This window comes from Paralichthys olivaceus, chromosome 16 (genome assembly GCF_024713975.1).
Source record: "Paralichthys olivaceus isolate ysfri-2021 chromosome 16, ASM2471397v2, whole genome shotgun sequence".
Lineage (NCBI taxonomy): Eukaryota > Metazoa > Chordata > Actinopteri > Pleuronectiformes > Paralichthyidae > Paralichthys > Paralichthys olivaceus.
The window spans coordinates 5548396-5572777 of record NC_091108.1 but is presented as its reverse complement, the minus strand read 5'-3'; the positions used below and the strand labels follow the sequence as shown (position 1 = coordinate 5572777).

The 24382-nt window shown below is 39.3% G+C and overlaps 1 protein-coding gene across 16 annotated transcripts in view; it reads right to left on the bottom strand.

Moving 5' to 3' along the window:
- The window catches only part of LOC109638972 (receptor-type tyrosine-protein phosphatase F), a 157438-nt gene extending 141503 nt beyond the window's left edge, over positions 1–15935 (bottom strand). For 11 of the 16 annotated variants that reach the window (XM_069510784.1, XM_069510783.1, XM_069510787.1 and 8 more), the window contains exon 1: positions 15267–15488. The gene's annotated coding sequence lies outside the window, so the exon portion shown is untranslated. Of the gene's footprint in view, positions 1–15266; positions 15791–15877 lie in introns of those variants that run through there. The other 5 variants (XM_069510779.1, XM_069510782.1, XM_069510789.1 and 2 more) reach the window with 4 other exon arrangements.
- Between the last annotated feature and the right edge of the window lie 8447 nt (positions 15936–24382).

Below are 24382 nucleotides of genomic sequence, written 5' to 3'. Positions count from 1 at the left end.
GTGTTTCTCAAGTCACAGGAATTGCTTAACATAGCGAGAAAAAACACAAATACCTTACTCAAAACAGCCGGATATCATCCCATTGGTTGTAATTACCTGCTGAAATTCTATTATTGGAAAAATTATATGTTGGTACATTTGTTGATTACATTTTCTAGTGGATTTTCTCTGTGGATAATTTATTGCTTTTGCATCCCCATGGTACACACATATATATATATATATATATATATATATATATATATATATATATATATATATATATATATATGTATGTCCAAGCTATCTCTGACATATCAAATCAGGATTGAGCTAGAAACTACAGTATATATTAAAGTAATGCACACTTTTTTTTTATCTTGGCTAGAAACTAAAAAAGAGGTGATTTAATCTCACAACCAATTACTGACATTTCACAGTTTTTGACAGTTGATGTTGATATCTTGGTTTTCACACATCCAGAGCAACACATGCTGTATATTTATCAACCCAGATGGACTGACATATTATTGACAAACATTTACTTGCACTTAACATCTGTGACAAAAAAAATCCTGCCTATGAAAGCCTGAGGGAGCCAGCTAATTGGCAACACACAAATCAGAAGTCAAAAGGCTTGCTTTTCCTTAAAACTTCAAAGTATAATAAATCCATTGATCTGACAAATCCAATTAAGTTATTAATGCATATTAAGCGCTGATTACAAAATAGACACAAAGGTGTTTGTTGTCCTAATTTAGAACAAGGTCAATCACTGCCGTGGTTCTCTTTGAAGCTTTAGAACTAAGTGACTGCTCATCTGCTACCACCACAGGTCAGGCTTTCTCTAATCAATTGGCTCATCTCTTGCTGCAAGACTAAACTCATTGGAATGCTACAGAGGCTCTTGGGTAGAGGTATACACAGTCCTTGGCCATGTGCTGCTTAAAATGTAAATGAACCTCTGAACAATGGGACAAGTCAGCAATGAATATTCATATATATCATGAATTATTTTTGATTATCGTATAAATAATTTTTTGTCTGTTTGCATTTCGAAGGGGGACGGTTATTTTTCAACCAAAACCACCTTAATTCACTTAACCCCAAGATGTGGAAAGTTCCTGTTTCCACGACCTTGTTCCCATTCGTGACTGGAAAGTTTCCTAATACATCACGAATGGGGTTAGGTTCAGACCGCTCCAGCTGCTTACAGACGCAGTCAGGATTTCCTGTGTGGTTAGACGAATGCCCCGAGTTGGGATCAAGGCCTATCCAGCCATTTTCTATATGGGTCAGTATTAATTACATAAAATGTAGTATATCCATTTTTAATCCTTTCTTTGTTTCGTGTACACTAACTGTCAAGAATGTTTAATTGCTCTCCATTAAAACACAGTAACCATAAGCCAATGCACAATGATGAGAGGCCGTCACAATTACTAATGATTTTTGGCATTTTCTGGTTGGCAAAGTAGAAGAGCTGTTTTGAGGGGAAAGTGTTACTTTGCCCTAATTTGGTTCCCAAAGAAGAAAGGGCATTGAACTTCTTTCTAACACTGACACAGTAGTTGGACTAACACTCCTCATTTATTGAATTTTATAAAAAACATATGCTAACAAAACATTGTGGAACCGTCAGTGAAAGGAGTCATGAACAATGCAGCTGTCAAAGATAATTAAGCAGTCTAATATGATTAAAAATGCCAAACGCAATCATGGACATCTTAATACCCTTTCCAGTTGTGCTTGATAAAATTGATAGCATCAAAGTTTTGATTGTTTTAATGATTGCAAACCAACCAACTTGGATTTCAGGATACAGGAGGTTGTTTGTTGATTGGAGTTTTGTATTGGGTTGTATTGTCCAAGGAACAAGACAAGAATAAGTGATCTAAAATTGTAGGATCAGATTTGGTTCAAAAACCAGTTCTGTAGTCTGCTGTTTTATATCGGATTAGGAACCTGATTAACATGTTTAAAGCTGTTAGCCTTTTATCGGTTAGTGGCTGTTTTGTGTCGTAATGTGTTTCCTGCTTTCTAATCAGATACCAACCAAAGGTTCACCTCATTAAGAATCAATTAGAACACCAATTAATATTTCAATTAAAATAATCTTTCTCATTTCCCAGCCAGCTGGACTTTACTCAGATGTCTGTTTGGTTGTGGTGCTTCCTTTGGCAGATAAAGTTTGCCTTCACGTTAGATCGAATCAAAGTGACTTGGCTTTGTGCAGGTATAAAAGCCTTGCAGTAAGCATAAGTGAGAAATTGTCTTGTTATTAAGTAGTTGTACTTTGCTTTGCAAAATATTTTCATTGGTTTTTTAGAACAAAGAGCTTAATTCAATACAAAGCCTGGTGTCACGACAGTCACCACTAACTAAAAAGACAAGGATGAAATCCTAGAAAACAGTTGTAAATGCTGTTGAAATATTACATAGTTTTTTCTAAAATCAAAGATTGATGATCTTCAGCCTTTGAGAGGGGAATATAACGAAAACTTTAACAGCCTTCTTTGTTTGCCTTGGTTCTGTCTCTTGCTTTTCACTTCAAACCCCATCTTTTAAGCTTTGTATGGGTGGGTAAGTCTTGACTTTTCCCTCTATTACTTCAGAGTTTCATATATGAGAAGCAATCTCGAATACCACTATCAATGCACCTTTCCATCTACTTTGAAAATGTTCAGTGAAAGCAAAATGTAGCACAGAGATTTACTGATGTGGTATTCTTGAAAAGTTTTAATACCTGACTATCACTGAATGCACTTTTTTCTGTCAATCATCAAGTTGCTTTGTCTTATCTCCAAATCACCATACTCAAGGGTGAAGTTGCCAATTATTATCTTGCCAAGCCACAGCAGGCTCATTAAAAAGTTCAAAGTGATCAAATGTGATAGCCTGAACAATAAACTGAAAAGGTGACAATATAAATAAAAATCAAACATCTCAAAAGGTTCTAAGAAAGATTATACCCTGTGTAGAGACAAATACAAAAAGAACATTCTTTTCTCTAATTTGTGCACACAACATGCGGCTAGTCGTTACTCGATTGCATTCACTCCACTCCCATAGGAGATTTAAAGGGATTAACCATTCCCTGGGAGTTCTCTACCTAAATCACATGAGGTAAGTTAGCACAGAAGACTGAACAGCAAAGCAAGGAAAGTAGATAAAAGCTAATCATCATGCAAAGACAGAAAACCAAGTGGGTTCAAGTCAAGCTGCAAAGCCATCAGCTAAAGATCTGTCTGACACGTTGCCTTTAAATAATCCACTTTTAAATACTATTTAGAAACATTAACATCCATCTTGGGAAAGGAGATTTTCTGGTGGGCGCAGAAGGTTTTGAAGATGGAGGAAAGTTTGTACAGACTCCATGTGGAGACCTATGAGATATACAGGGTGTAGATGTCACTCATTAAAACCCAAACTGTTGATCCTCTAAAGAGCTCCAACGGCTCCTTAGAGAGACAGGACACGGGCTGCCTTTCTGTAGATCTTACGTAACAATGGTGAGACTGAATTGGGTATTTGCTAATGGGTTGGGCTGCAATACTAGAAGCAGGTGATGTTGGCTAAAACATTCCCTGTCAGTTTGCATTTTAAACGCTTCACAAAGTACGTCCAAACTGGTTTGTGCAACCCTTGTTTGCAGCCTGACTTTCCCACCTCCTTGTTCCGCCAGGCTGTGCAATTCTGATGAGAACAAGCTAAGCACAATCACAGGAGATCATGCTTGATGTGAAAACATACAGGCAATTCCGTCATTGCTTACACTCTATTGCTTACACCCCCGTCTGCTAGTAAATCCTTGTTGATTTAATAATGAGCCTGCACCGGCCTGCATGTGAAGCATAAGGCCATCACTGAGTGATGTACAGGAATCAGCGTGGGAATCAGGAGTTTGTCTGATTTAAAAAGGACTAGAAAATTCTTAGCCATTCCGACAGGCTCAGTGAAATTGTTTGCCATGTTAATTGCTTCGTGACAATTGAAAGCTTTAAATAAATCTGAACCATTTCAAGTGACTAAAGCTTTTTCAAACATTTTCAGTTTACTCTGTCAATTAATTATCTCAAAATTTGTGGGCCATATTACCTTGCTGAAAGTGGGAATTCAGAGCTGCTGGGAGGCTCCAAAGCTCAGACATGGATAGAGAGCTTATTAGGGAGGAAGACAGACAAAGCAATCAGCAGGCTTTCTGAAGATTTAAGCATCCAGCAGGACTTGACCACACTATTTCACACTATTTCAGAGAGAAGACTTTTCTCTTCAGATTCAAGATTAAAAGGTACAATTTTCAGGAGGCAGTTCCTATTTTCTGACAATGGTTCTACTTCAAGTCACGGATAAGGCTCATATCTATATATAAGCCTTGACAAAGAAAGATAAAGGTGGAAAAACTGCTTATCCTTGGGCTTGACATATTAAGAACAATAGGGCTACTTCTTTCACTCTGCAACTTTGGCGTCATAAATTCAAGTCTTTCTTTTTCTTCTTAATATATGGCCTGGGCAAACTTAAACTGATGATGCAGATTGTGAGCAGTGGGGAGGTGTGAGCATACATGTGAGTTTGTGTACATGTTCAGGCATGTAGTGGTGGGGGGGGCTCATACCTATGCTTGGAAAGAGAGCCTAACTGTTCAGTGCATCTTGAGCTATAAATCAGTGCCTTGGTCAACCTGGCCAAGAGCATTTTCAAACCCATTTGCAGAAGATAATGCCAGCTATTCCTCCCAGCCCCAGGGACAGGGGAGCCAGCGTCATGAATCATTGCCCTTTTAGAGGAGCAGCAGCATGGATCTCACCTTGCTGTATCCATAGGGTTCTCTTGACTCTCCCTGGTAGGCAGAAACAAAGGTAGTGACGGAAAATGTTTGAACTATGACGAAGTACTTCCAAAAAAAAAGTCACAAGGCGCTGTCAATATCCAGGTTCCTGTTCAGTTTCTCACAGTGCAAACTGTATGTTAATTATAGTAAGTCTACACAGTACAACTGCAATATAATACCTCAAGGGTAAGTACCTTGGGTAAGTGGCAATTCTAAACTTCATATGTGTATTAGTGCCAGAGAATCAGGCAATTTTACTGAGTGAGTGCAATGAGATGAAAAGCAATAACAATACAATACTTTCAAACAATAAAGATAATATAGGTTTGGAGATAAAGGTTAGAAACAATAACTTGTTTGAGAGGAACATAAATTAGCAGGACCACTATATCAGACCATATCTGATTAACAAGAACCTGCAGGGCAGAGATGCTGAAGAGTCTGAGATAATTTAGAAATACTGTCACTATTAAAGAATTGAATGGTTAGAGCACCGACAAGGTAATAACCAAAAATGTTATGCTCAGTCTATACAAATCATATAAGGGACATTTATTAAAATGCTTCTTTCTGTTGTGTCTTCATATTCCTATAAGAGTTTTCAACTCCAGATTAAATATATTTTCTAATATATATTGACTGTAAAACTAAAACTGAAATGGTTGCATACAGTGTTTTAAGATGCTATATAACAATTCTGTTTTGGATTAACAGTTGGTAATGTCTCACTATGGCCTTGGTCTAAAAATATTATATACATTGAGTTTTAATACTATCATAAAATGTACAAATGCAGACTATAAATGTGTGCATGACAAGAATTGCCTAAGGTGTTTGGCAATACAGTTTAACATTACTTATTCTAGGTTGATCTAAGGGGACTTGTAAAATATCCTTTCATATAACACTCCTTTGGACAGACAGCTTGTTACTTCAGGGTTTCAATATGTGGAAATCCTTATCTGCATAACTTCAAAACTGGGATCATTTTAATACCAAGTCTCTGAATCTGATGAGGAAAGCAGTCATGGATGATCAGGTGTCATCCCTTAGAATTTTATAAGCATTTATAACACATTTATTTGTTGTATTTCATGTTTATGTTTGTGTTTATAGTGGCATATGTAATTTCTCAGGCTCTGTTTATGTATTTTCTTTCAATAAAACTTCAGCAATAAACATTACAAATTAGCTCAGGCTGTAAATGCTATGATATGTTGTATTAGCCATTTTTAATGGAAGTTCCTTAATTATTCATCTGTCCCATTAAAAATATAAACATAAAAATGAAAACATGTATGTTTCTATGCAGGATCCATGACATTCATTCATGTGAGGAAATGGAAAATATACTGTAGACCTTGTTGAAATGGAAAACAGCCATTTATCCAGTGTCCATAAACATTAAACATATAATAAATTCCATTTATTACAGTGAGAGCCAAATGAGTTTCCCTCCCCCCTCCACCAAAGCTACTCCATGACCTCATGCTGTGATATTCCATTACTTTCTGACGACAGTTGGGGAAATTCGACATGATCTCAGCACTGCACGGTTGTGTGTAACCTTGAAACATACTTATTGTCAGCCTGATGAATGCTGGTTATGTGCGACTGCATATTGGGTCATTTATATTATCATAGCCCATATTTATATACAAACGGGATACGGGAAACAACTTATCATTTCGGTCACTGCATGGACATTCCATTACAGCAAGTTCAAAAGTTTCAGTGCTTCTTCATTCGCTGTTGCTTCATTTACTTGCACAGAGATATGAGAGTGGAGCAGTAAAACCATGTCCCAATGGAAAATAATACAGATTTCAGCCTTATCTCTCGGCAGTTTTCCAAGTAATATCACTTTGGCTTGACATATAACAAGCACTGGAGTATAGTGTCTTATTCAGAGAAAGGTATAAAAACAAAGAATGAAAAGGGTGATATCTCAAATATTGTTGGGCTTAATGTACAAAATTCACCAAATAATGAGTGTAACAAATTAAATTCAGTCTTACCTTAAGCCTCCATAATTTCACAACAACATGTACATACACATTCCTTTGAGTCAAATGCTTTACTATTTTAAATGTATATGTTATCAAGTAGAAGAGAATACAACTCACATGCATGTTTGGGGCAAATTTGTCTGTTCTACCACGTAAACCACGGGTGTCAAGGATATGAGATCCCTCTTCGCAGTCTGACCATGTGGGCATTCTTCACACATTTCAGCATTTGAAAGGCACAAGCTCGAGCAGAGCCCAGAGAGTAAATTATTTACAGTAAGTAGCCTCACACTAAACTCTTAAAATTTCTGTGCCATCTGAGCCGAGCTGTGAGAACACCTCTTTTAAGCCTTGCTCAGCCTTAAGTCAGTCACTGAATTATTGCATTACTTGGCTTTATTAGAGTCACTCATCTAAGGGTGAGCAATGCTTAAAAGAGTGCCGTGAATGCAGCACTCTTTTAAGCTTTGCTCAACCTTAAATCAGTCACAGAATGATTGCATTACGTGGCTTTATTAGAGTCACTCATCTTCACTTGTGTCATTTATTTGGGTTTAATCAAATCACGCCATCTTGAAAAACATCTCCGACATGAACTGTGAAGGCTCTCTGCTGAAAGCAAAGGCCACGGGCCAAGAAAGCACTTGGACAGCAGGAAAAATATCGCAAATAAAGCATCATCTCTGCAGCACATATGTAAAACTGCTGTAGACAAGAGGGCAGAGATCTTTAGACTTCCATTAACACAATCCTGTTTATTTCCAAGAGTGCTATCTTTATTTATTATTCTTACTCATCCATTGCTTGTCCATGAGTTCTAGTGTGACACAATGACATGCTGTCAGCCCTAATGGTCTCTGATGAGCCAAGGCCATCAGTAGCCCTCCATGGATGAAGAGCTGTCATCTCTGTCCCTCACCACCAAAGGGCCCCCCCGCCCCCCACTCCCTAAAATCCCATCCATCTGCCGTACCAGCAGGACAGACAGAGTGCAAGCATAGCAGTTTTCTGCCATTCACTGTTCCGCTTTAGCACACCCAGCTTCTGGCAGCGAAGGTTCCTGTGTCACAGTCTTCGCTTGCTACAATCAACACATGAGCTGTCGTTTGTTTTTTTCTTCTGTATGCATAAAATAGAATTTAGGTCGTCTTCACAGTTATCATAATGCAGCCTTACTAAAGTGCTCCAACTGCCAGGCATGGACTACCATGCACTGCTTCCATAAGCTAAAAGCCACCTGGTGAAGAGTCCTGAAAAAGTGTGTTGATGCCAATTTCCAATCCTGTTGCAGTCAGCAAGATTTTTGCACCTGAAAGTACTCACAAGAACCTCACTCCATTTGCTTGTATGACTGTATTCTCGCCAAAACTGTTAATGGCTTGGACAGATATTCCCTCTAGGACAGGAGCTTTTTAGAAAGAAAAAAAAAAAACAGGGTAGTGCTATGGTGTGCTGATCGTTCCCAGACAGTATGCAAGCTAAATCATGAAATGTCATGATTCCTTCTCCAAAAATAATTAAGAACAGTTTTATGTCACATTGCAAACATTTCCATCCCATCATCACTTATGCAACTATTCTAAAGAATGCCACTATCGGTGAATAATAGGGTAAGAGGCAAGAACATGTTTCCCATCTCTCAAAGGATATTTTGTCTTGGCACACACTGCTCGTATAAATTACTCCTGATAACCATCCAAGTCAAACTATGTGAAGACTGGCTCTTTGTTCACTGCAGTCAATGTTTAATCTACATAACCTATGTGAATATGTCATTTTCCCTCCATTTTGAAGCATGGAGTGTGTGACATTTAAGTCTAGCCTGATAAGACGGCTGACTGTTTGACCTTCATGTAATGGTCTGCATCAATTCTGGTAGAGCTTGTGTCTGTGTATGTGTGTGTGTGTGTGTGTGTGTGTGTGTGTGTGTGTGTGTGTGTGTGTGTGTGTGTGTGTGTCTTCTAATTAGATGGGAACCTGAAAAGAATAGGTTGACAATGACAAAGAAAATGAATGATGGTTGCTGTCCCCCGATTCGTCCGTAATGAAAGACGTCATCTGTGCACATGTGCTGACTGGACAGATGCACGGCAAAGTCACTAAGGTCTTACATGCATGTCACACCCGCCAACTCGCTGGTAAAATTTGCCAATAGACAAGATGTGATAAAACTGTTGCGTGTGCCATAACCCAGGATGAGCATCCATGCAGAATCTATGTTAGGATCATAAATGGAAGATTAACTCACACACATTAGACAACTGTAGGAGACATGAAGCTATTTGGACTCTAATGATTCATAAAATTCACAGTTGGATTTGATGCATTACAGTAGCATCGCAGTTTTAACTGCCTGACACAATTCTCACATTTCCTTTTTTTGAATTCACTATAACACTCAGCTTTATGAAAGTATAAAAGTAAAACATTCGAGAGCAGAAATTAAACAATGGATGTTGGTCCCATTTCAAGTTGTTTCCCAGCAGGATGACACAAAACAAAAGCACTGCTTTACAATACAACAACAGAAACCAAATGTGGTGTCAAAACAGGCAGACCGATCACATGACTTTATTGTCGAACAGATATTGAGTAAATGGTATTGGTCAATTGTTGTATTCATCAGATTTACCAGATCAAGCACAGTGTAGACCCTGAGTGATACTAGATTGTTATACCACATGGATGCACGCTATTATCAGTCAATGACTATCATTACCAGTTATTCAGACTTTCATACAAATTAAGGCCAAACCAATTACAAAATATTGACAATATATGAAGCCTCACTGGCCAACATCAGGTGATGATCAGTCCTAAATATTCACTATGCAATAGATATTACTCAGAAGCAAAGTTAGTACCAGTGAATATTTGATTTAATAATAATAATAATTAATCAATTAATAAAATGTTCCATTCATTCAATCTAAATCAACTACTTCACCAGTTATTTACGCTCTACATTTATTTCATTTTAATTATATGTTATGAAAACATATAAAACTGCATTACCTTGTTGAGAAACTATTTTCCTACACGACCAGCAGGCATGTTATGAGTAAGCACCCCTCTCATCAGAGACCCTCAAACCTGTAATTACCATGTTTGGACAAAAACAATCGTTTATTTTCACATGGTTGAGCTAGCAATGCCACTGATGTTAATAACAGTTCACTAAACACGCTGTTATTGATACTTAACTATTTAAGCCTCTGTAATCACTGACAATAATGGAAAAATAATAATAAAAGATAATTATACCATCTGCAGCTGTAGTTAGAAATTGACAAAAAATGAAAGGCTTCATATAATTACCTTTAAACCAGTGGAGAGAAATGAAACAAAGAGTTACACGTGTATGCATCCTTATATGGAAAACCAGGATAAATAATAATAAAAAAAACTACAAAACATTGAATATTTGACTATTATGTGGACTATCTGGTGCTTCTTTTGAATTAGATGGCCTCTGTGGTGAGAATGCAAAGCCATCTTGGGCCATCTGAGATCACAGGCACGACAGACGAATAGCAACAGTTTCTACATCTCAGTCCAGACTTTGTTATGAATACCAATGGGCGGCTAACTGCACTTTGTGTGGATGATATTCCACAGTTGTCTGAAAGTTCCATTTCTCACATCAAAAAATCTTTTAACAGCCAAAAAAGAGAGAGCAATGCTTTGTTTGAGCTGTTGGCAAATAATAAACTGAGGACTTGAAACAACTTTCTTTTTCATCTTTGATTTTTATACTGTGAACGTGCATGAGAAACTCAATTTAATTAAGCAAACAAATTTTCTAATGCCGACCTCTGTTATATTGAGAATGGTATCTGCATTTGATCACTTACAAAGTGGTAATCAGTTCACAAAACAAAAAAGTGAAAACATCCAAATTGAGACATAAATCTTTCTTTACCCAACCAACACTATTCAAAACCTAATAAAAGTATGTGGCACCACTAAGGGCCATAACTTATTACATTATATTCTTCTATTGCTTCACAATAAAGCCATGGTCAATTATGTGTGCCAGAAAGCTTTTAATGTTATGCAGCTGCAGCTAGCTCTGTGCGTTTTAGTCAAAAACAGCAGCATTAACTGAATACTGACTTCCTAAAACTAAAAACCTAAAACAGGCATCAAATTCCCCAAATCCTTGGCCCATTAGTCTTGACAGCTTTCTTCTTGAAGGTCTGCCAACCTTTTGACTCTTGTGAGCTGTGCGTGTTTGTAAGGCTTAAGTGGTAAAAACATAATTAAGGCTGCTTGGTCCATTTGCGTCACGGCTGCCTCCTAACAAATGTTGATAGAGATCAAGTACAAAAATGTCCTGTGCAGACACAGCAATTTGCCTGAGCCAATTTTCACAGAACCTGGGTTATAGTTCTGATTCAGATGTACTGTCTGGAGATGAAAACGCTTTAGCACTTCCAGAAAAGGTTGTATAATTCAAAGCAGACGGACTCCTATATCTAGGAGGTCCTTGTGCTTAAATGAAAAACAGACAGAACTGATTAACCTAACACATGACCTTTCAGTTTCATCCATATTCACTACTTCACTCAGCAGCGCTAACACTCTTTGAGGTAAAAACAACAAATCACACAAGGAATGGATAAAAATAGGCCTCACGTGGTAGCGTAGGCCATTTTTAGGTTGTGTCTGTTTCCACTTTGCCCATAGTAGGGTTGTCCTATAAAACACTGGTGTAAATGGTTTATAATGCCACCAGTGGACTCTGAAATGAGAGACCTGGTTTCAATCAGCAGTCAAATTGCTCCTATATTACCGTCGTAGACAGAGTAGTAAATCACTCTTTGCCTCTATGCTGCTGACGTTAAGGAACAAGCATTGTTAAAAATCCACCAAGCGTGCTGCTAAGAGCACCCTGTCTCTGTGTGGGGATGGGAAGGTAAACAGGACAATAGCCATTGCTCCAGGCCCTATAGACGAACAAGTAGAACATCCTGATGTCTAAGCACAAACTCAGCATATTTTGTATCTGTAACAGAATTTGATCTTGAAACCTACACTCACCGACCCGATTTACATGCTTGAATTAAGTTTATAGCCTAGGTCCTGTAACCCCCATGCCTGGGTCCTGTAACCCTCAACAAAACCAGATTGAGCCAGTTTGCCTGGTTAAAAGGAGTTCTGGTTTCTCTGTGCCAACGCCCTGACAGTGGGCCAGTGCGAGGCATCTCAGAGCAGTTATAATCCCCTATAAAGTCGAGAAACGTTGATCCCGCCCACCACAGACCGACACACTATGGGCATAACCTCTCATTAGAACTCCAGGGCCCTGAAATTACTAAGATTTTACCCATATGGAAAGCATGAGAAAGCGTCAGCTGGGAAAGGGTTGTGCCGAGCGGTTTTTCAGCGTGTGGCCACAGAGGAGCTGGAGCCCTTTAACAGTGCCATTCACCCTGGGCCCTGCCAGAGAACGCAGACAAATGAGGAAGCTGAGGCAGATGCTCTGGCTACTAGCCCTAGACCAAGACCTGCTAGGAAATACCATAAACAAATACATACAAACGCTCCCACAGGTCAGGGATGGAGCCAGATCATATAGCAGAACGGATTCAGCATTAAAAAATTGTATTATTTGGTAAATGGTGTAACTATGATGGTTTCTAAAGCTGTTTGGTGTTGATTCACATCAGTTTTGGTTGTGAAAAGAAGATACAGTCCAAACATGTCTCTCCGCTGACGATTGGTTATTGTTTCTGTGTAACCAAGCTTTTCCCTGTATGTATGCCAAGCAGATGACGTCACCAGCAACAGGCCCAGGAACGGTTTCAAACTCCTCTAACAGAAACACCAAATTAACTGTTGACTCATCCGGCAAGAAACAAAAAGAATAACTATGCACCGATCCACTGTGGGCCACCCTGTAATCCCCCTGGGTTCATGGGGATTAGGTCAAGTAAATCAAATGAATTCTCGTGAATCATTTTGTTTTGAAGTGGTTTGAGTATAAAGTAGGCTGCATAGCTTGAGATAATGTGCCGAAATTCAGCAAATAAACATGAATGCTAAACATGTTGAAAATATTATTTTTTACAAAATAGCAAAAAAATATATGATTTGTTGTATAATGTCTTTCACAGTCCACAAAAATGGAAAATAAACAGGAAGATAAACCAGAATATACACAGAAAGGAAACCCTGGAGCTTCACTGCAATACTTGGCCAGCATGATTGAAGATAACCATAATGCTTCAGCAGCATGGCACCTAACAGGCCTGTCGACACAGGTTACAGTGAAAAAACATCTTCACATGTACTGATCCACTTTATTTCACTTCAAATTCAACTCCAATACCTGAATTTGGATATCTGACACTAAAGTGGATACCAATACTGTCAAATAGTTATTAACATTACATATCATTATTGTTGGTATTATATATTGTTACATGAGGCTCTAGTGAATTACACAAAAGCAAAATATATACAAAATTATATAAGAAAATGGAGCCTCTTGGATCCTTGTAGAACAGTTTACTCACTGATTGGTTAATTATTAGATCAATTTGTGGCAAATTTTACTTGAATTTTATTATTATAAATATATATATATGATTAATGGAATCTGGATCTGTGTGGATCAGCGATAGATCATGTGATTTACATATCATCATTTACATTTACATATATTGACAACTTATATTGATACTGAATCTGATCTTCATACATCTGAAAATATCCATTCAACAAATAACAACAGGTAACTATGAATTTTTGCTTTGCGAAATAAATTAGCATATTTCCCCTAATCAGCATCTATTCTTTAGTGTTGATGAAATCACACGTAAAAGCCACGATGCTTTACAGTAGACTGACACGCATATACAGTAGCACAGTGGGGCTACAGCCTACAGGACAGTTAAATATCAAATTGCCCTCAATCTAGACTAGAAATACACCATGACACTTTCTTTTCAACTTGCAGGAGCTTAAGGTTAAAAACCCAAACATGCAGTGAGGCCTGCAGGTTTATTTGCAGAAAGCTTCTGATGCAATTCCAAGAAACTAACCCACCCTGCATCATCCTGTTACAGTTTGGCTCGTGGTGAAGGTCTCCTCATTGTGCCTGTGACAGCTATAATCGGATTCGTGTATTGATAAAGGATGGCCATGAGGCTACTTCGGCATGTCACTCACACAAAATTGCTTCCAATCCTTTCTTTAAATAAACTCGACAGGGCTGCAGGGCTTGATGCAACACTGAAACCGTTTCTCTGTTTCCACCAAGTGAAAGACAACCCCCCCTGCACCACCACCCTTTCAGATCCGTTCAATACCTCAAGAGGGATTTATTGCTATTCAGTGAAGTGACACACCTGTCACAGAAAACTGTTTGACAATTGAGTTCTCTAACCGATGATTGCTGAAAAAAATAATCCATTTTCTTTTTTGCCTCAGCTGCAAGGAGCCAAGTCATGGCATCAAACCTGTGTGCGCAGCCTGTACTGCAGCAGCAGCAGCGGTGGTGGTGATGTTTGAGGGCAGATGAATGACACATGCATCACATGGAAGTGTGTGCATGCTCATGGACACATAGAAACTGAGAATACATGTGTGTGCTGCTGATTAATAAAGAAACTGCAAAGACTGCAGATTCCCCAGGGAGAGAGTAGAGGGGGTAGCACCTTCATTTCCAATGCAAGGAAATTATAACAATGCAATGAAATAAAAATATAAAAATGAAAAACATGGATGTCACAGACCACCGCTGCTCCTGTTGATTATTTCAGGATTATTTGTGTTTTTATTCTCCACAGATTTGCTGCATGATTGACGTTTTTCATCCCCTGGAAACACAACAGCTCCGCGTTCACGAAGAAAAGTGCTCAGAAAAATCACTTGAGAGAGAAGTGACGAACACACTCACACACACACACTCACACACACACACACACACACACACACACACACACACACACACACACACACACACTCACACACACACACACACTCACACACACACACACTCTCTCACACACACACCTTCATGTTGAAATAAAGGCTACGTGTGTGTGTGTGTGTGTGTGAGCCTCGTTAGCATCTGCTCTCATTCTCATATAAAAGTTGCTCGCTCCGCATTCAGAGTTTGCGCAATTTTTCTCTTTTTTAAAAACAGCGGCGACTCAGGACTGTGTTCGCCGCCCTGACGTTAGCCGGAGCCCGGTTCAGCCACAGAGACAGAGACGGTAGATGGCTTCCATGTATTCACCCGTTCAAAAAAAAAAAAAAAAGAAAGAAAGAAAGAAAGAAAAGGACATGTCTTTTTCTAACTGTGACCAGCTAAACACGGACACACACACACACACACACACACGGACACACAACGTTAGCTAACCCCGGTGTCACAAAGTTAGCTGCGTCTCAAGTTCAATGGGGGACACAGAAGCAGATAACGGTGCACTCACTCAATCTCCTCCGTGTCACCGCCGTTGGCATTTCTCTCCTTCCCCCTGACCCGCTGCGTTTAGTCCCGGCTTCGGTTTGTAGAAATCCACTTCATGGAAAAGAAAAAAAAAAAAATTCAACCACAAGGGCAGCGGACCTGAGGGAAAACCAGCCCCGGGGGAGAGAGAGAGAGAGAGAGGTGGAGGGGTTGAAAGATACGAGTCCAGCCGCCGGAGGAACACGAGGTCCTTACCCTGCTCCGCCGACCGGGGTCGTGGATACCGGATCTATTCGTGGCAGCTCCTCGGCTAACGCGTTCACGTCAGCCCCGCTCAAGAGCTCCGTGTGGCGGCTCGAGCGAGAAAAACAAAAAAGCCAGAGAGGAGGAGAAACCTCACTTCTTTTCTCTCTTGCAAGTAAATTTCAAGTTGTGCGGCAGAAGTCGGTGCGCACTCGGTCCGTCCCTCCTCCCCGCAGAAGGAGCAGTGGCAGGCAGGGAGCAGTGCGCGGATCTCCCCCCTCACAGTCACGCTTCTCTCTGCCTCTGTGGACAAAACAAACACAGGTCGATCAGCGGGATTTTTTTCGGATTCACTCGCCTGTGCTCGATGCTGTGCCCCCTGAACTCAACTCAAACCTGGGGGACCTTTCGTTTTTATTCCTGTTTCTACACCAGGCACCTGCTGGAGAGAGGCGATGAAACTGCAGCTGCACGTTTTTCTGCCAGAGATCATTTTGTTTAGGAAGCTTAAAGCAACATGTCCCATGACTCACGATATGATACAAATACCATACATGACCCATACATGACCCAGAACAACGATAACATTACGATACATGACCCAGAACAACGATAACATTACGATACATGGCCCAGAACAACGATACATGGCCCAGAACAACGATAACATTACGATATATGGCCCAGAACAACGATAACATTACGATACATGGTCCAGGATAACGATAACATTACGATACATGGCCCAGAACAACGATAACATTACGATACATGACCCAGGATAACGATAACATTACGATACATGGCCCAGAACAACGATAACATTACGATACATGACCCAGGATAACGATAACATTACGATACATGGCCCAGAACAACGATAACATTACGATACATGACCCAGAACAACGATAACATTACGATACATGGTCCAGGATAACGACAACATTACGATACATGACCCAGAACAACGATAACATTACGATACATGACCCAGGATAACGATAACATTACGATACATGGCCCAGAACAACGATAACATTACGATACATGACCCAGAACAACGATAACATTACGATACATGGTCCAGGATAACGACAACATTACGATACATGACCCAGAACAACGATAACATTACGATACATGACCCAGGATAACGATAACATTACGATACATGGCCCAGAACAACGATAACATTACGATACATGACCCAGAACAACGATAACATTACGATACATGGCCCAGAACAACGATAACATTACGATACATGACCCAGAACAACGATAACATTACGATACATGGCCCAGAACAACGATAACATTACGATACATGACCCAGAACAACGATAACATTACGATACATGGCCCAGAACAACGACAACATTACGATACATGACCCAGGATAACGATAACATTACGATACATGACCCAGAACAACGATAACATTACGATACATGGCCCAGAACAACGATAACATTACGATACATGACCCAGAACAACGATAACATTACGATACATGACCCAGAACAACGATAACATTACGATACATGGCCCAGAACAACGACAACATTACGATACATGGCCCAGAACAACGACAACATTACGATACATGGTCCAGAACAACGACAACATTACGATACATGGCCCAGAACAACGATAACATTACGATACATGACCCAGAACAACGACAACATTACGATACATGGCCCAGAACAACGATAACATTACGATACATGACCCAGAACAACGACAACATTACGATACATGGCCCAGAACAACGATAACATTACGATACATGACCCAGAACAACGATAACATTACGATACATGGCCCAGAACAACGATAACATTACGATACATGGCCCAGAAACACGATAACATTACGATACATGGCCCAGAACAACGATAACATTACGATACATGGCCCAGAACAACGATAACATTACGATACATGGCCCAGAAACACGATAACATTACGATACATGGCCCAGAAACACGATAACATTACGATACATGGCCCAGGATAACGATAACATTACGATACATGACCCAGAACAACGACAACATTACTTGTTATAACAATTCTTGATGATGCTGATGTACATCAGACTGTATCTAAATCTAAATCTAGCTTATAATCGACTGTATAGATTTGTCATCGGCTGCCCATTTACAACACATCACTGTATAATGTACGAAACCCTTTCTCTGCCCTCTCCTACTGTAAGGTGACAGTGTCACTGGCTGCAGCTTATTTTCAAATGTGGACATTTCCATTATCATCGGTATTTAAGATAGATGATGGTATCTTTCTCCTCCTATTATCTATTGAGATACTCTACGCAGCTCTTCTCTGTTCCTGCCGTCTTTCAGCCAATATCCCAGAGAGCATTTACGTTTAAAGCTCCTCCTGATTGGACTAATTTACCAGCAAGTATGTGATCAATATCATCTTTCCATGTGTCTTCTTTATAGGACAAGCTGTACATGCCCCCAATAACAATATCTATTATAATAAGTAGTATGATTTCTAATTGTATCAATGACATTACTGACATTTTTATCCATTTTAGTCATTTGTGAATTTCTGTGTGTATGTTTTAAATATATAGTAAAGTAAAGTAAAGTACTCCTGCTTCCTCCCCCAGTCCAAAGACAGTGGGATTCGGTTAATTGGAGATTCTAAATTGACAGTGGGGTGTGAATGAGAGTATGAATGGTTGTCTCTCCATGTTGACCCTGCAACAGTGACCTGTCCAATGTGAGCTGGGACTGGCTCCAGCTCCCCCAGCCCCTCAAACAGATAAGCAGTATAGATAATGTATGAATGTATGAATGTATCATGCATGTATCTATGCTTCTGGAACCCTGCGTGTATCTGCGGATTATACTCAATAATGCATCAATTTTTTCTTTCTGCTTGTATCCATACAGTCTCTATTTTTTATTCTTCATACCTGTGAAATGCATAACTCCTGATTCCACAAGATGTACTGAATGAAGAGTATCATGTACCAACACTCCCTCCGGATGGTGTGAGTCAATATCTCATGTTTACATTGCAAATCTGTAAATAAATAATATGATTTTGGAGATATGATGGGAAGTAGGAAGGGTTAAATAAAGACTTGTTCAAACATTGTCTCATTAAAATAGTCGAATCAAACTATTCCTCGTTTTCCTGGGGAGCCCCTCCAGCTCATCCAGGCCCCACTCTGGGAACCTCTGCAATAAGCAACTTCATGTATCATCCCTGAGAATAGAACATTTATAAATACTGCCCCATTATCCTCATTTTCTAGAGCAAATAAAAAGCATCCAGCCCCCAGTCCTCACCCTCATCCTTGCTCTCACCTTGTGAAGGCTCAGGACAAGACTGTAATCTATAATTTATAAGTGCAGACCAACTTTCTGGCTCTTTCACTGGGACTTGAAATTGTTTTTTAAGACAGCCTTGGGAGACGGTTGCAGGAAATATTCCCCCACCGTTCAGTGACCATCACCAACATGTTAACAAGCTGTCTTTTGACAAGGATAAGTGTAATGATTTTTTCAGCTTGCTCACATTCAAATAATAAGAAAATTCTGATTGGAGAGCCTTGGCTGCACAGTCCTTGCAGCCAAAATGCAATTTTCAAATTTGAAGAAGGAATCAAGAATACCTAAAATCTAAGTTGGGCATTTCCAGCTGAATCCCTGGCAATCAAGACCAGATTCCAGTAACTGCAGTGTGAAGCAGTGCAATGGGACAGAGAGAGGGCTCTGCTTACAGTGCAGCTTGACTGTTAGTGCATGAGCACTCAAGCGACTCGGCTGAACGTGCAGGGCATGGACACTGTGACCCCCGGTAATGAGGACTTGAATATCTTTAGGATTCTGACAACTCATCTAGTCCGCCTTCTAACCTCCCAATGATCAATCGTTAGCTTGGCAGAGCCCCCTCTCTGAACTGTTGCCCGCACCTTCCACCGCACCTTCCATAGTAACAGGGACAAATGACACAAGGTTTTAACCTGTCGTTAATGTCTCCTGCATCTGGGCAACCAGGTAGGTCCCCCATTCAACACACACACAGACACACAGACAAACGGACACACACACACGCTCTTTATCGAGCGACAGTGTGCAGGAGTCTTCTTTTTCTTTGAGTATACAAATGAAAACCTTGTGCAGGGCACAATGATCCAGGAATAGGATCCTCTCAGACAAATAAGAAGCCAAGGCAGCACTGCTACACTTAGCGGCAGACCATAGTTCTGATAAAACGATCATCAATATGTATGTGCCAGACAGAGAAATTGGCGCATGTGCTCAATAACGCTGTTACGCATCTCTAGTGGCCAAAACCGAGCCTGTTTTTCAGCTTCACGCATTTCATGACATCGGCAGCAATGGCTGCAAAGAGTCCTTTGAGGGCAACCGTGCTTTGTCTTTTCCAGACATCAAATAAACTTCGTCCAATCAGGTTTCACAGAACTATCCTTGTATTGAATGTAACACAGGATATATGCTGCTTTCTGCACTGAGATGTTTCATTAACGAATGAACGACATATAGAATCTTGAATCCTATTTTCTGCAGCCAATTTAACAACTTATATCCATCTGAGTATTGGAACAATACCTTTTCCTGTTATTAATTATTGCCATAACTTGGAATAAACGGTCAGTTAAATTACTGCAAATCAAAAAGAGTCTGCAGCCCCAAATCATCCTCTAACCATAACACTCCTGGAATGAAGCCTCATACATGGGTCCCTTTATCAGCTGTTCCTCCTTATTAATTTTTTATACTGAACTCTATGGGGAAATCAGCCGAGAGAAATTACTTGTAAAGAGATTCATTTCTATCGAGAAGCCCCTCAGTTAGTACTTGATGGTTTGAAGGCGGATTTAATACTGGTGCATTTACTTTCCTGCTGAGTCGTGGGGCGGCTGTGGCTTGGGAGGTAGAGCGGGTCGTCCACTAAGTGCTCAGTTGTTCCATCTACAGCTCCTCCCATCTAAGTTTCCTCAGACAAAACACTGCAGTTGTTATAGAATATGTGTGAATGTGACTCATGGCTCTGAGAGGTTGTTGAGACAAGAAAACACATTAAGCAGAACATTTACTGTGGTCTACATTACATAGCATATACACTATGAGTAAGAAACCTAAGGTGATGAAGATGAAGATTATCTGGTACATGCATTTTCGAGGGGGGGATATCAAATATCTGCCTGTTGCCGGCGTTCAAATGAGGAATGTGGATCATAAATTTAAATAGAGGTTCACACCCTTCCTCCAAACAGACTTGGAGGACGTTCCACCAGGTAGATCCCTCCACCCCCAACATATCCCACAATTCATTGTTGCTCCTCCAATCATCTGGTCCCTGGATTGAGACACAGCTATGAAGTCCAGTGAAACCAGAACATACACAAGCAGCAGAAGTCAATGCTGATTGGTCGTCAGATTATCGTTTACACGTGAAATTCACAGGCAGAGAAAGTCATTACCTGTGGTATTTAGTGTGGTCATGATATTGTGCACCTTCTTATCCGAAAGATAAATATTACATACAAAGGTACTGCGTACTGCCATAAGTAGTTTGAGACTTTGACATGTGAAGAATTGAATGAAACTCGAGGAATCAAAATAGTGGTGAAAAGCCTGAAATTACGGCTACAAACAAATCTTTCACTGCATCAGAACGGATTACTGACTTCTATTCAGTCCTTTCTCTAAAGTAGTCCATGTTTTAAAAGGCTTGTCCATCAAACATGTGGCAGTCAAGGGTTCCAACCTTGTGTTTTAACATCTAGCAGCGGGGCTAAATCTTTTGTTTACACTTGAGTCATGAGCTGTATAATAATTGTTTCATTATTCATGATTTAATCTGCTTAAAAGTAGGACAAACGGAAAAGAATCAGAGAGCACACAACGATCTGCACCTGTGGCGACTGAGCTGCTCTGGATAGAGAACTATATCGACTAATATTGAAATCTGAACCGTGAGAAATAAATCAAATACGTGATTTAGATTCATGTCAGGAAATATGTAAAACAACACCAGAGGGAACTTCTGCAGTTCAACATACAACAACATATAGGACCAAGCAGCTGCTCCTGTGGTTTGTTCTGAAACCAAATTGCATAGTACATACAAGAAAATTACTAGTATGTAGATGTTCCAACACAAGGACAAGTTATAGGTTTTATAACATTTATCTGCAGAAACTGGCTCCAGCGTCATGTTGTATTTCACATCAGAAATGACAACCAATAGTTTTCCTGTGATAAGAAATGTGTCCTGCTGCATAATGTGGGGAATATTTTATTTTTTTGTCAAGTTAACATGCATCAACGATTTTGATGCTTTTAAGTAAAAATATTCTCTTTTCATGTTCTTCATTAGAGAGAAAAAAATATTCTTTGCAATATTTGAACAATATTTTTAGATTATCCAATGTAATCTGTTCTACAAAGAAAATGGAGCAACTGTTCAATAGATGTCCTCGCTTATTCTCCCCTTCACTCCAGGATTTCCATTAACCACCTTTTATCTCTTTTGGTGAGATGGGTGGTATTTTTCCACATTCATATTTTTTGTCAGAAGTGGAATTTGGCTCATTTCAGCTCAGGGACATCTTTGTTTCTCAGCCCTCTCTGCCAATTATTTTATTCTATTTTGTTTGTGGTGCATCTCTGCTATAAATCAGTTTATTAAACCAAGTTAAATGCTGCTTATTCCTTGACTTCTTCCTTGATTTTTAACAGAAAATGGTTTGCTCATGAGACCGCCTGCAGTCGTTAGCGTGTTACCGTGTTGCAGCCCATCTGCATTTCATCAGAAAACATTTGGTCTCCCCAGTTTAATCTAATAAATGAATTTTCAGACTCAGCAGATATACACTTACACGTCTGGTTGTTGTTATCAGAGAAAATGGTTGATTGAGGGAAACAGGACTCTTCAGCTCTGAACAGAACAAACATTTTGGACTGGATGTGAAACCAGAGCCGACTGTTAGCCAGAAAAATCTGGAGCCGAGCACAAACGTTCATTTTATTATTATTATTTATAATATTTATGGTTAAATTGTAAATCTGAATCTGTTTTTACTCTGGAATCTCTGTATCTGCATCAGTTTCCAGTAATCCATCTCACTCCTGCTCTGGGTGAAACGTCTTTAAGTATCTCCAACAAACATTTCTTGGATACAAATATGTCAAACAGTCAGTTTATCTATGTTATTAACATTTCAACTGCATTTTGCCCTCTATTTGAATAAAAATTAACTTTAACATGATAAAATATGGTGATTAATTGATTTAACATTCACGAATAAGAAAGTTTATCAAGGCTAATCAATATATTCAAGAAAAAATAAGAAATAAAATGTATAAATATCTTTTGCTACATTATCAAACCTTTTTTCCCCAAAACACAAAGTTGTTATAAAGACTGAGGTGATATTTTTCTCAACATATTTCATTTATTATTAATTGGATTTTGCATCAAAGGTGTTTTACTCAAAGGTTAAACACAAAAGTCAGAAATGTTGTCGATACACAATGATCAGGGGACCGAACGCAGTCTCCAGAGCAGGATGCTTTCATCTTACAACTGTTGCACAATTAACGCAGGATTCAATGAGGCAGGAAAACAGTTAATGGAAGTTAATGATGAGAACACACAGAGCTTTGTATCATTAACCAACATGCAGTGAGACATGGTAATGATTGCAGTTACCGTCTCAGCAGTCGGACAGAATGAAGACCCAATTTGAAGTGAGCCCTCGTCGAGCTGCTGCCGCACCTCCCTTCCTGAGAGGAAATGGTCAGAAGAATAAAAGTCACACCTGCACTCTGCTGCAAATTGCATGGAGCAGCCTGATATCTGGACATGATAATGTGGTTTCAGTCTCAAAGTGGAGCGTAAGTTAGATCCATGTCATGCAGCAGCGACGCAACACAAATGAGCATGAGAACATAAAACAGAATGTTTCTGATGTATCTGCATGATATGAACACAGTTAAATTGTTGCTGCTTAACAGATTAAAGCTTCGAATTCAGTCTGTGTTGCTGCTCATTTCATTCTTCTTTGATCAGCTGAAGCTACAAAGACTCTGTAAGACTGACGACTGTTGGTGATGAAATCCTGGAGCTACTACTACTACTACTACTACTACTACTACTACTACAACCACTACTGAACAATCAGTGACATTATTGTGTTATAGGTGCACGATTTATGCCTCAGAGCAGCAGTTATATCGAAAAAAAATAACAATAATGAGACATTTTTAACAAGAAAAACCTCCATAAAGGCCCGATAGGCCCCTTAGATTGGTAAAGATAGATAGATATATAGATAGAGAGATACTTTATTGATCCCAAGGGAAATTTAGGCATCCAGTAGCACACAAAACAGTCAAACACAAGAGCATGAGAATGATTAAAGGTAAAAATTAGTGGCAGTGAGATGGGAGTCTATAGCTCTGTAAAGAAGTATGTGCTAATGGAGATATTGACAATACATATGTTTTAAAAAATAAGGATATTGAAAGACACAAGTAGCTGAGGCAGAGTACTGACGCCAAATATAAATACACATTTAAAGACAAAGAACTGGAGCTGTACAAAAATGTGCGTTAGGCTGACATAGCTTATAAAACTATGGCAAAGCAGATGGAAGTGTATTTTAAAAAAGTGAAAACAGAGCAACAGTAAAACTTAAAATAAAAGACTATAAAAAAAATTGCAAACACTTATAAAAAAAAAAATATCCAGGGTAGGTGAATCATTCCCTGAGAAATCATTGAAAAACAATCCTATCTTGCAAAGCTAAAGGAGGTGAAATTCCTGGATCCACACCAAAACGGAATAGCTTGTTCTCTGAGCCATGCCACATCCT